The sequence below is a fragment of the Gossypium arboreum genome, chromosome 11 (genome assembly GCF_025698485.1).
Source record: "Gossypium arboreum isolate Shixiya-1 chromosome 11, ASM2569848v2, whole genome shotgun sequence".
NCBI lineage: Eukaryota > Viridiplantae > Streptophyta > Magnoliopsida > Malvales > Malvaceae > Gossypium > Gossypium arboreum.
The window spans coordinates 122,356,875-122,369,133 of record NC_069080.1 but is presented as its reverse complement, the minus strand read 5'-3'; the positions used below and the strand labels follow the sequence as shown (position 1 = coordinate 122,369,133).

The window sequence follows — 12,259 nt, the reverse complement described above, 5'->3', positions numbered from 1 at the left end:
GTCTATTCTGGCACGCATTAAACTGACCAGAGGCCCAGGTAATCTATTGTAAAAAATCCATGTCTGGATTCATGAGAATATTTTGAAGTTTTAATAGTGTCTAAACTTCCATTGTGACAGGGCATATTCTGTCGGTTGTTTCATTCCTTTCTCCGCACTGGGGACAGTCTTTGTTACTGATCAGTTTTCAGTGTTGTATATTAACCTTCGTAGGCAAATAGTTCTATGCAATTCTCTATACTGTAATATTTATTTTGGTCAGTAAATTTAGTCGCCATAGTTTTTTGAAAAAATCCCCGTATTTGGTTTATAAAGCGTAAGCTCTATGAAATTAATCAAAGATTTGTAATAGTTTATAGGCACTGCGTACCGAGAATCCCGCTGAATGATCACGTCCCCACACAAGCAGATCGTCGTGAGGTGTGCTTGCTAAAGGTATCTAGAGAATTTTTCCAGCATCGACCGTTGAAAAGGTATTGTTGATGAGTTCTCTGTTCCATTTTCACGCAGTGTTGATTAGCTCACTAACTTTTGCATCTTGCATAGTATTAACAACTGAAGATACTTTAAAATTAACAGCATCTGGAATCCACGCATCATCATTAATGGAAATATTTGAACCTATACCAACCCTCCAGCACATACCTTTTCCTAAAATACCCCTTGCTGCCCATATACTTTTCCTAATATAGGAGCTAGTTTTTCCCAATCGAGAATTTAAAAAGTGATCATTCGGAAAATATTTTGCGTTAAAAACTTGTGTGACCAATGAATCCTGATTATTAATAATCCTCAATCCTTGCTTAGCTAGTAGTGAGATATTAAATTGCGACATATTCTTGAAACCCATACCCCATTCCTCTTTTAATCGGCACATATATTTCCATTGACACCAATGTATCCCTTTTCTACGCTGCCCTTTTTGCCACCAGAATTTCGAAAAAATATTTTCCAACTCCCCCACAAAAAGATTTTGGTAGGAGAAAACATGACATAGCATATGCTGGAATTGCTTGAAGCACTGACTTGATAAAAACCTCATTACCCCATTGTGACAATAATCTTATGCTCCAACTATCAATTTTTGATTTAATTTTATTCTTTATATTCTGAAAAGCTTCCTTTTTTTGTCTGCCTACTACATTAGGGAGTCCAAGATATTTTTCTAGATTTGTTGAGCATCTCACCCCTAATACTCTTGATACCTCCACTTTATCTCTTTTTGTTGTATTTGAGCTGTAGAAAACTGTTGACTTACTCAAATTCACACATTGTCCTGAATACTATCCGTACTCTTTCAAGATACCTTTTAAGATTCGTGCTCCTTTATTTGTCGCTTGGCCAAACATTATACTATCATCTGCAAACAATAGGTGGGAAATCGTTGGCCTCTTCTACTTACTTTTACTCCTTTTAGAAAACCATCAGTTGTCGCCATTCTTATTAAAGACGAGAGTCCCTCACTGTATATTAGAAATAGAAAAGGGCTAAGTGGATCACCTTGACGGAGCCCTTAGGTGGGTTTAGAAGCAATTCCTCTTCTTCCATTGATGTTGACTGTGTAGGAGGCTGTGGAGATACATTTCATAATCAATGACACCCATTCCTTTGCATATCCCATTTTCAGCATAACTTCCTTTAGAAAAACCTATTCAACTCTTTTTCCCCGGTCTGTTTTTTCTGCAATGTGTGAAAGAGTTCATAAGCTATTAGCACGTTATCTGTAATTAGTCTTCCTAGAATAAAAATACTTTGGGCCTTGTTTATACTTCTTCCAATGACCCCCTGAAAACGATTAGTAATTGTTTTTGCCACAATTTTGTATAAAACTATGCATAGGCTGATAGGTCTGAAATTAGCTAGACTTGTAGGTTTTGGTAGTTTTGGGATAAACACAATATCGGTAAGATTTACTAAATCAAGATTCTTTCCATCATTCAGAATTCCCAAGCAAAATTTCTCAACATCCTTACCTACAATGTGCCAGAATTTTTGAAAAAATAGTGCTTAAAAACCATCATGAAATGGCGCTTTAGTAGGCCCCATTCCTTTCAGAGTTGAAAAAACCTCTTTTGCTGTAAATGGTGCAATTAAAACTGCATTTATATCAGCTGAAATACTAGTATTTATTCCTTTTAGTATATGGGATAAATTTCCCACACCCTTCGATATGAATAGATTTTGGAAATAATTTGAAGCAGCCTCATTAATTGCCAACTCATTAGTGATTTCCTGTCCTCCATCGCCTTCCAGCCTATTTATAGTATTTATTTGTTTACGTACTAAAGCATACTTGTGAAAAAAGGCTGTATTCTTATCCCCTAATTGAAGCCAATTAGCTCGTGCCCTTTGTTCCCAGTACATTTCATCTTTGTCAATCTCCATATTGAGTCGAATCCTAGTATCGATCAGCTTTTCCATAGTGATATTATCTCTGTCGCTTGCCATTAATTCTTCAAGGTCCTTTGTGAGCCTGTTCTTTAAACCAACTCGTTCTTTCTTTATTACGTTAGCCCACCCCACTAGGCTGAATTGTAGCCTATCTAGTTTTTCGCATATAGATCCATCCGAAGACTCCCATGCTCTTCTAACCTCTTGTTCAAAAGATTCCTCCATTGTCCACCATGCCTCGAATTTGAAACTTTGGCTTCCATTATTACTTTTCCCATTATTAGTACTTATAAGTAAGGGGCAGTGATCTGAAATCGTATGCGTTAAATGATGAATAGTTCCATTTAGAAAAAGTCGCATCCATTTCTCATTTGCCACGCCCCTATCAAGTTTTTCTTTAATATTTGTTTCCGGTAAGTTTCCACGCTCCCATGTAAACCAAACCCCCATGTAACCCACATCTATTAATTGATATTCATTAAGAACTTCGTGAAAAGCTCCCATTCTTTTTTTTTCCCTCGGTTGGCCACTACTTTTTTCAAAAGAGTACATTATTTCATTAAAATCACCACAAACTAGCCATGGATGGTTTTGATCTTTACCCAATTGCCTTAATATATTCCATAAGGCGTTCTTATCCTGAACATAAGGCGAGCCATAAAATCCTATAAATCTCCACTCTTCATTGACATTTTCCTCCTTTACCATTACATTAATATGACTTCTTGAGAAATTTTTGAGAACTATAGTAATTCCTGTTTTCCACGCCATACAAATTCTTCCTCTAGACCCTTCTGCTCCTACATCAATTCCATTTTCAAAACCACATCTCCTCTTAATTTTTTTCATGCACTTTCCATCAATTTTGGTCTTCATAAGGAAAACCATCCGGGACTTATGTTGGTTCAGCAAATACTGAAGCCTTCGAGTTGCCCGTGGACTCTCCAATCCACGAACATTCCAGCATATGGTTTTCATTGTGCCCGGTCGGCATGCCTCTTGGTAGCCGCCGATCTATATTGGTGAAAATCATAATTCTGTAGGAAATATTCATCCGAAAAAATTGTATCTTTTGTAGTTTGACATTCTTTGGCTTCATACTTCATTCTTTTTGTTTCATCTTCACGAAAGAATCTTGGATCATCTCCTTCAAAAGCAATCCCTTCCGATTTCCTTTTCCTCAATATACTTTTGCCATTAAAAGCGTCCACCCCTCTTTCTATCTCGATTCGCTTCTAACTCACTTTCTTTGCTAATTTCAAAATTTCTGTAGAGTTTTTAATTGCCCCAGTCGCCTTATCTTCAACATCTATTTTACCCTCCTGCAGCTTTAACGCTAGCTCTTTATCTGTGCCTTGTGAATTAACTTGGGACATAATATTATTTCCTCCACTTGTAAGTTTAATTCAGGAGAATTCTCAGTATTTCCTACGTATAAACATTGGGGCAACATCTTTTTTGAACTGGCATTAAACGCTAGACTCTCTCTTCCAACTAATTTTAATTCTGCTTTCAAAGCTAGTGAAAAAGGAGGATCAATTCTAATTTTGTTTCTTTCTTCAGGTGTAAACTCTTGGCACTCCATGAGCCCATGCCCCATCCTTCCACAACCAAAACAGAATGTAGGTAATTTTTTATAATTAAAAGGAATCTAGGACTTACTTTGATTTTTCGTTGAGATAAAAATACCCCTTCACAAGGGTTTTTGCACATCAAGCTTGACTCTCAGCCGACAGAATTCCCCAATTGTTTCAGATCTGAAGACGCCTCCAAAAGCAACCTCTACAGCATACAACAAATCTTTTTTATCAAATTCTAGAGAACATGGTCCAATCTTTATCCAAAAAAGGGATGAATTAAGTCGGATTTGACTTCTTTCTATCAATCTAATCAACCGATCAAAATGTAATGAACCAAAAGTTACGATATCAGAAATTGAGTTTGAGTATTGTTTCCGTGAAATTAATTCATGAATATTTATTAGAAATATTTATGAATTATAGTTGAATGGTTATTTAGTGTTTAATTAAGTGAAGTAGCTTGAATTTAGTTTAAAGGACTAAATTGCATACGGTATAAAAGTTTAATTATAGATTAAAGATTAGTAAAGGGACTAATCTAGCAATTAGACCCTAAGTGCCATGTGTGTGAATGTATGATATAACATGTGTAATAGTTGGTAAAGATATTAAATGTGTTAAAGTAGTTTTTCTTATAGATTAAGTTGTTTTATTAGAATAATATTATATTATTAATATTATTATATTGAATATAGATTTATGAGTAAGTTAAAAAAAAGAAAGAAAGAAAGAAAGATAGAAAGAGTTACAGAGAGCAAACGTGAGAAAGAAAGAAAGAAAGAAAGAAATAGAAAAGGGAAATTTGAAGATTAAGGCCCTAAAGCTTGATTGGTAATATGTTTTAGCTTATTTTCTTATAATTTTTATGTTTATGGATGCCTAATTCAAAGTTCTACATGTATGAGGTTAAAATGATGAAAAATAGAAAATTTTAGATATTGATTTAGTTGAATAAATTGAGGTTTTATGGGTTAAATTGATAGAAATTGAAGTTAGAAGTGAAAATTGAGTGATTTATTAAAAGAATTCTAAGTTAGGTTTAAATAGGGATTAAGTTGAATAGAGCTCAAAATTTATGTTTTATAATGAATTTTATGAGTTAGAAATTGTTAATGAGTTGATTAAAAGAGAATATGAAGCTTAAGTTAAAGAAAAAAGATTAGTAATGGAAAAAGGACGAAATTGAAATTTTTGTAAAAGTTTGATAGAAAGTGAAAATGTGTTTTATGAATTAGTATATTGATGATTTTTAATTGTATGATTGTTAGTAGCAAACGTAGCACCGGATACGTCATCAAAGAAGGGAAAAGAGAAAGTGAACGAAGATATCGATTAAATTCGATAAATAGTGGTTTGTATTTCTATAAACCGAGCTTAATCGTTATTGCTATATTTGATATTTATATTGTATGAAAATGTGAATGAGGTAAGTATTTTTACCATATTGAAATGAATGTGATTTTGAATACCCTATTAATAAAAAGTGTCGGCCGATCGAATATAGTTGACATGTCATAGAAATTGGAAGTATTGGGATATTCCGACATTGAGTCAATGAGACACTATGTGTCGACTACTGTTAAAGTTCCGGATTTGTTCCGATAAAGTACTTTATGTACTATAATGTTAAAGTTCCGGATTTGTTCCGATGAAGTACTTTGTGTACTATAATGTTAAAGTTCCGGATTTGTTCCGATGAAGCACTATGTGCTTATCCCGGAGTGTGGGTTGGATCCGTGTATCCGTTAGTGTCCGAGTTATGTTAATAAGGGTAAATAAAGTAAAGGTTATTAAAGTACTGATTGATATTGAATAATAGCAATAATGTGTTTGAATTACCATGTTTTAAAGTTGATTAAGCTATTGTTTATAGAAATACCACTTAGAGTATTCTCAGCGTACGGTTTGTTTCCGTGCGCAGGCTAGGTATGAAAGTATAAGGACTCAGCATACAAGCCGATCCCCGAACTCAAATTGGTGAAGTTTCTATCTTTTTGGAAAATGGCATTGTACCTAGGATGTCTTTTGGTCATTTTGAAAGTATCTAAGTTGTTAAGTGATATTTTGGTATGTTTTGTAAATGTTACCAAAACCTTAAGTATGGTATGTTTTGATATGTTAGTGAAGAGTAATAAGAGGAAGTGTTGGTAAATATTGTAGAGAGAAGAAATGAAGATGTTATAAACTTAGTTATCAACATTTTATACTAAAACAGATTTGGACAGTAATAGTAGTCTAACTTTTAAAATATACCAAAAATTGTATAAAGTGAATTAGATGATGAATAAAATATGTAATTTAAGCTTAATGAATCTATTTTTATATGGAAGAAACAAAATAGGTAAAAGAGTTGTATTTTATGAGATATTTACGTTATGGTGAAACAGGGTTAGAGCAATTTATGGATTCCCTGTTTTGACTTTATAAATTCACCATAAATTGTGTATTAAGAATTAGGACTCAAACTTTATATGTATAGATTCCTTATTGAGTCTATTTTTAATTGAAACAAATGGAATAGTCATTGGATTTCTGTACAGGAAGAAATTTGATTCGTAGTGCACAAGGGTCAGAGTAGCCGAACCCTGAAACAGGGGAGACTTTTTCTAATAAACTATACTAATTGGCCTGACCAATAATTCTAGAAAAAAATTAGTAAGTATATATATGAGTCTAGTTTCAGGAAAAATTTATGGAATTGGATTTCGAGTTTCGTAACTCGAGATATGATTTTTTTAGCGACCGTGACGCAGATGGATAGTTTACTACGAAAACTGTTTAAGTGCTAAGATAAGTTTTGTAATGTCTCCTGCATGACTCCGGCAACGGTCTCGGGTAGGGGGACGTTACACAAAAATTATTAAATTTTTCCGGAATAGCCATGGCTGCCCCTCTATAACTAATCCCAGATCTTCTTCGCTTTCAAACATGATCAAAAATAGATTCAGCCCTTCCAATTTAATCTCAAACTTCTTTCTTGTCTTCCAAATACTTTTCATCTGTGCCCGAAAACTATCTGGATTATAGAATTTCTTCATCCATATTGTGCACAATAAGGTTGGTTTTTCACTTGGTACCACCATCGAGCTTTTGACTGATAATTGGATTAGTTCCTCCGCCAGAAGGGAGATCTCATCTCCTTTAAAACCCTCTGCGCCACCACTCTCCTCCATCCTAAGCCACAAAAATTTGTTCTCTTTAGGATACTAAGCAAAGCACTCTTGGCTAGGGTTTATACTCAAATAATATTTGTAATACCCCATACCCGTACCTGAGACCAGGATAGGATACGAGGCATTACCGAGATTTTCAGAATAATTTCAATTAATTTATATTATTTAGTATTCATTTTCATGTTTCATTTAACATCCTTTTTCATATATTCAATTCAAACGTCATATATAATACGATACAATATTTAAATTGTCATATTTACATGCTCATTCAAGATATACGAACCTACCTGACTAAATTGCAGAAATATCAAGATTTAGGGGCATATTGGTAATTTACCATTTTCCCAAATTTCACCCAATCTTAAATTGATAATTTCATTCAATTTATTAATTTAGATAATAAAACAATTCATTCCCTTCAATTTAGTCATTTTTGATATTTTTACAAAATTACCCCTAAAATTTTACTTTTATTCAATTTAGTCCCTGAGCTCAAAACATGCAAATTAGCCATGCTAGCTAAATATTCATATATATTTTCCTCCTCCTCCTCTCCATTCCACATCCTTAATGTATATATCATGCTTACAAGTAACATTATCAATAATTTCACTATTGACTTATATGTATATTCAAAGCTATCCATCCGTATCATAGTCACTAAATTATTTATATCTGGAGCTATGGAACTCCAAATTAAGATCCACTAATTTTCCATGAAACTAGACTCATATATATTCTTACCATAAAATTTTCAAAATTTTTGGTTTAGGTAATATGTACAGTTTATTCTTTAAATTTTCCCCTATTCTGCTGTCTAACAGTTCCAACCCTTCTTCACTAAAAATTAATTATCTCCTCGTATAGAATTCGAATGATGTTTCTGTTTATTTCTTTCGAAAATAGACTCATTCAGGATTCTAAAAATATAAATTTAAGCCCATAATTATTTTTATCCAATTTTTTATGATTTTCCAAATTCAGAACAGGGGAACCCGAAATTATTCTGACATTGTCTCACAAAACTTATTATATCTCATGATTTACAATTCCATTGCTTACACCGCTTCTTCTATAAGAAACTAGACTTAATAATATTTAATTTCACATTTTATTCATTCTCTAATTCAATTTATACAATTTTTTGTGATTTTTAAAAGTTAGACTATTGCTGCTGTCCAAAACTGTTTTAGTGTAAAATGTTGATTTTCATTTTGCCCCAAATTTCACAGTTCATACAATTCAGTCCTTACTCAATTAACCCCTCAATTAAGCTAATTTTCTCAATTAATACTTTTCCTAGACATTATAAGTTATTTCATAACTATTTAAATTCAGAATTTCCACATAAAACTCTAACTTCAAACTCTTTTACAATTTAGGTCCCAAATATTCACTTTCTATTCAATTCTTTCAATAAAATCAGTATATAAACAATTTAAAGCTCTAATTCCATGCTAAATCATCATATACTTCCAACACATATTCATAGCAACTTTCAATTTCTTTCATAGAATAAGAAACTAATGAATTCAACAAGTGGACCTAGTTGTAAAAGTCACAAAAACACAAAAATTTCAAGAAATAATCAATAATTGAACTTACTTGCAGTAAAAATATGAAAAGAAGCTTAAGGGAACTCTTCCATGGTGTTTTTTCTGATGAGAATGCAGAAAAATAAAGAGAAATCTAGATAATTCCACTTTAGTCCTAGCTTTATTAAGAAAATTTTGCAATTTTGCAATTTTTCCCTTAATTCTCCTTATTTTCTTGCTGATTTCATGCCCTTGCCGTCCAACCCAAATAGACCTTGGGTCTATTTTCCTTTTAAACCCTCTTTCTTTTATCATTTAAGCTATTTAATCATTTCCTACAATTTTGCATTTGATACAATTTAGTCTTTTTTGTTCAATTAGCTATCAGTACTTTAAAATTTCTTGACGAAACTTTAATACTAACTTAGTAACACTCCATAAATATTTATAAAAATATTTATGGCTTGATTTAAAATTCCCGAGGTCTCGATACCTCGTTTTCGATTCTAATTATTTTAATATATATATTTTTTAGTACACTATTCACTATTTCAAAATTTTTCCTAACTTCACGTTTAACTTATACTCACTAAATTAATAATATTTCCTACTCATTTGTCGGATTTAGTGATCTCAAATCACTGTTCCGACACCATTGAAAATTAGACTGTTACAATATTACATGTAATGATATTTTTTTTTTGTTTATTTTTAGACGAGAAAAAGTTATTTTAGAGTAATTATTGTGTAACAGTTGAAGAATCACGAATTAATTTGGGTTATAGGCATGGTTCTAGCTGTGTTGATCGCATCTTTTGGCATAACAGGTTATTCCTTACCTCGGGACCAAATTGGTTATTGGGCAATCAAAATTGTAACAGGTGTTCTAGAAGCTATTCCGGTAATAGGATCGCTTTTGGTAGAGTTATTACGTGGAAGTGCTAGTGTGGGACAATCCACTTTGACCCATTTTTATAGTTTACATATTTTTGTATCCGACGGTTGCATGTAGATATACGTATCCAGAGGTTTTGAGGACGCTATTCATGTCAAACTATCAACTACCGGTTACCCTCTTTAAATATATATGTAATCTGAACTGTTCAAAATAGTTGGAATAGATTTTTAAAAACTCGTAACACAATTAAGTGATGTTGCTCTACTGAAATTGCTTGAATAAAATGAATAATTGCATATTATCCATCTTAAACACTCCTTTTTAGCCCTAGATTTCGAGTTACTTGTAGTCCTTCAAGAACATCCCAAAATTTATTAATAAATATTTTATATTTAAAATTTATTTAACCTCATTCATTTAAATAATACATATATTAAATATTTTAAAAATATTAATAAATTTGGAATAATAAACAAAAATAAACCGACATTAGCGTACCAATGCAGAAGTAATTAGGTAGATGAAGACATGAAAGGGGATGATGAGACATGGACATAAAGGAGGTTAAGATTAAGGGACTTTGGCATTGATTTTGATAGTGTTACCAGTTTCAAACAAATGGATTAATACTCTTTTGGCTTCTTCTTTATCTTTTCCTTCCATCTTGTGATCATCTTGTCGTTTTAGGACAATCGGAAATTGAAAAATCCAACAAAACACATCACCTCTCTGCCTTTCCCAATAGTCTTACGTCCATCATTATCCATATAATTGGTTTGAAGTAGATTTGTTTATGAACCGGTCCAGTAAAGTTAACTAAAAATTTTAAATTTGTTTTTTATGTTTGGATTTGGTTCGGTTCAAAATATGAGTTTAAATTTTTTTTTAAACTCAACTTGAGTTAAAAATATTAAGCCGAGCTTGATCTAGTTTGTCTGTATAACTTCTTTTTAGATTATTTTTATTTAAAACAAATATAAAAATATAATACATTAAAAATATTAAAATAAATATTTTCAACAAATTAAAAAATATTAAAAAATTATACTTAAATAATATTAAGATAGTTGCAACTTAACAAATAAATGACTTTAAAATAATAACAAAATTAACAATATAAAAGAGTTATATACAGTATTCAAACAATAATAATAAAATAGAAGCAATACTATTGTAAAATGACAACAAAATAACACTAAAAAGGTAGCAAAATAAAACAAAAAAAAGTTTAGAGTGATTCGACTAGGCCCGAATAAAAAAAATCCTACCAAAAATTCAGCCCATTTTTACTTTTTGTTCAAATCTATTTTTTTAGTCTATATTTTTATTTAAAATTTTTTACTTTTCAAATAAACTTTCAGACTTAAAAAATGACTCAATCCATAATCAGATTTAGTTTGTAGATAAGCTTTGGGTTAGCTGTTGCCAATAGAAGCCAAAAGTAGCATATAAGGTCCCAGTTCCAGCAGCAATATGTGGGGCAAAATCACTTCAACTAAAGTCCCCTTGTAGAGGACGGGTTTTTCATGTAGATTTTGAGTTATGGGTTTGTACAACAAGTCCACTATGTTAATTTTTCTTCCTTCTCCCATCAAATATTTAATCCCTTATCTCTGTTCTGAATAGATAGGATTAAATTAATTTTGTGTTAAATCAAGTGATTTTAAAATTTAAAATTTGTTATTCTTAAATTTCGGATTAAGTTAATTTTAATTTTAATTTCTTTTAAGTTTGAATTGGATATGAGATTTAAGTTTTTGAATTGATTTATTAGGAATTCAAATCATTTTAAATTTAAATATTTTTAAAGTTATGAGCTATACAATGTTATTTTTTAAAGTATAATGATCTGTTTGGCCTTTCAACTTTATAAAAAATTTATATTAGTTTTTATTTAAATTTTAGTATGTTTGTCAAACCACCCAAAATGAATGAAAAAGTTAATATCTATAAACTTAGTTGACCATGCACACGTGAATACCATGTCAGTAATTAATTAAATTTTAATATGACAGAAAATCATTTAAAAATAAATTTATTATAAAATTACAAAATATAAAATATTTTTATTTTTTAAAAATAAAGCGCCATGTAAATGCCACCTTAATAAAATTAACTTTTTCATCTATTTTAAAGTGATTAGACAAATAATTACATATTTAAAAACTAAAAGAAAGTGAAATATTAAATTAAAAATTAAAAGAATTTTATAAAAAGAAACAATTATGCTTTTTTTTCGTAATTGAGGAAGTTAAAATGGGAAAAAGGAAATTCTTGTAACAAGAAAGTGTAGACTAGTGGGAGAAGTCCCATGTAAGAAAAAGAATGTATTGATGGTATGCAGGGCATTACACATTTCTTACATTTTATATCGTTAATTGATGGTATGTATTTTTTTAAGTTTCATATTATTAACGAATGAGTTGCATCTCTTATATTTTATTACCAGTAGATGGCTTCAACCTCCTCTATTTTATATTTTCAATAATTGCATCCATAATATATATATGACACGTTTTTATTGTATAATATGTTATTCATTTTCGGATTGTCGAGCCAATAGACATACCATCCACTAAATTATAAATCGAAATTTATATGAGCCAACCATGAATAGGAACACCATCTACCAATAAATTATTATAGGTACAAATAAATTTTAATAGCCTCACAAGGCAT

General features: G+C 31.1%; 1 long non-coding RNA gene across 1 annotated transcript; it reads left to right on the top strand.

Annotated features, from left to right (window-relative positions):
• Window positions 1-5,275: 5,275 nt before the first annotated feature.
• LOC128283547 (uncharacterized) lies at window positions 5,276-6,123 on the top strand. The gene is made up of 2 exons (XR_008273910.1): window positions 5,276-5,322; window positions 5,893-6,123. It is a non-coding gene; the product is annotated as an uncharacterized LOC128283547 (long non-coding RNA).
• The last annotated feature ends 6,136 nt before the right edge of the window (window positions 6,124-12,259 follow it).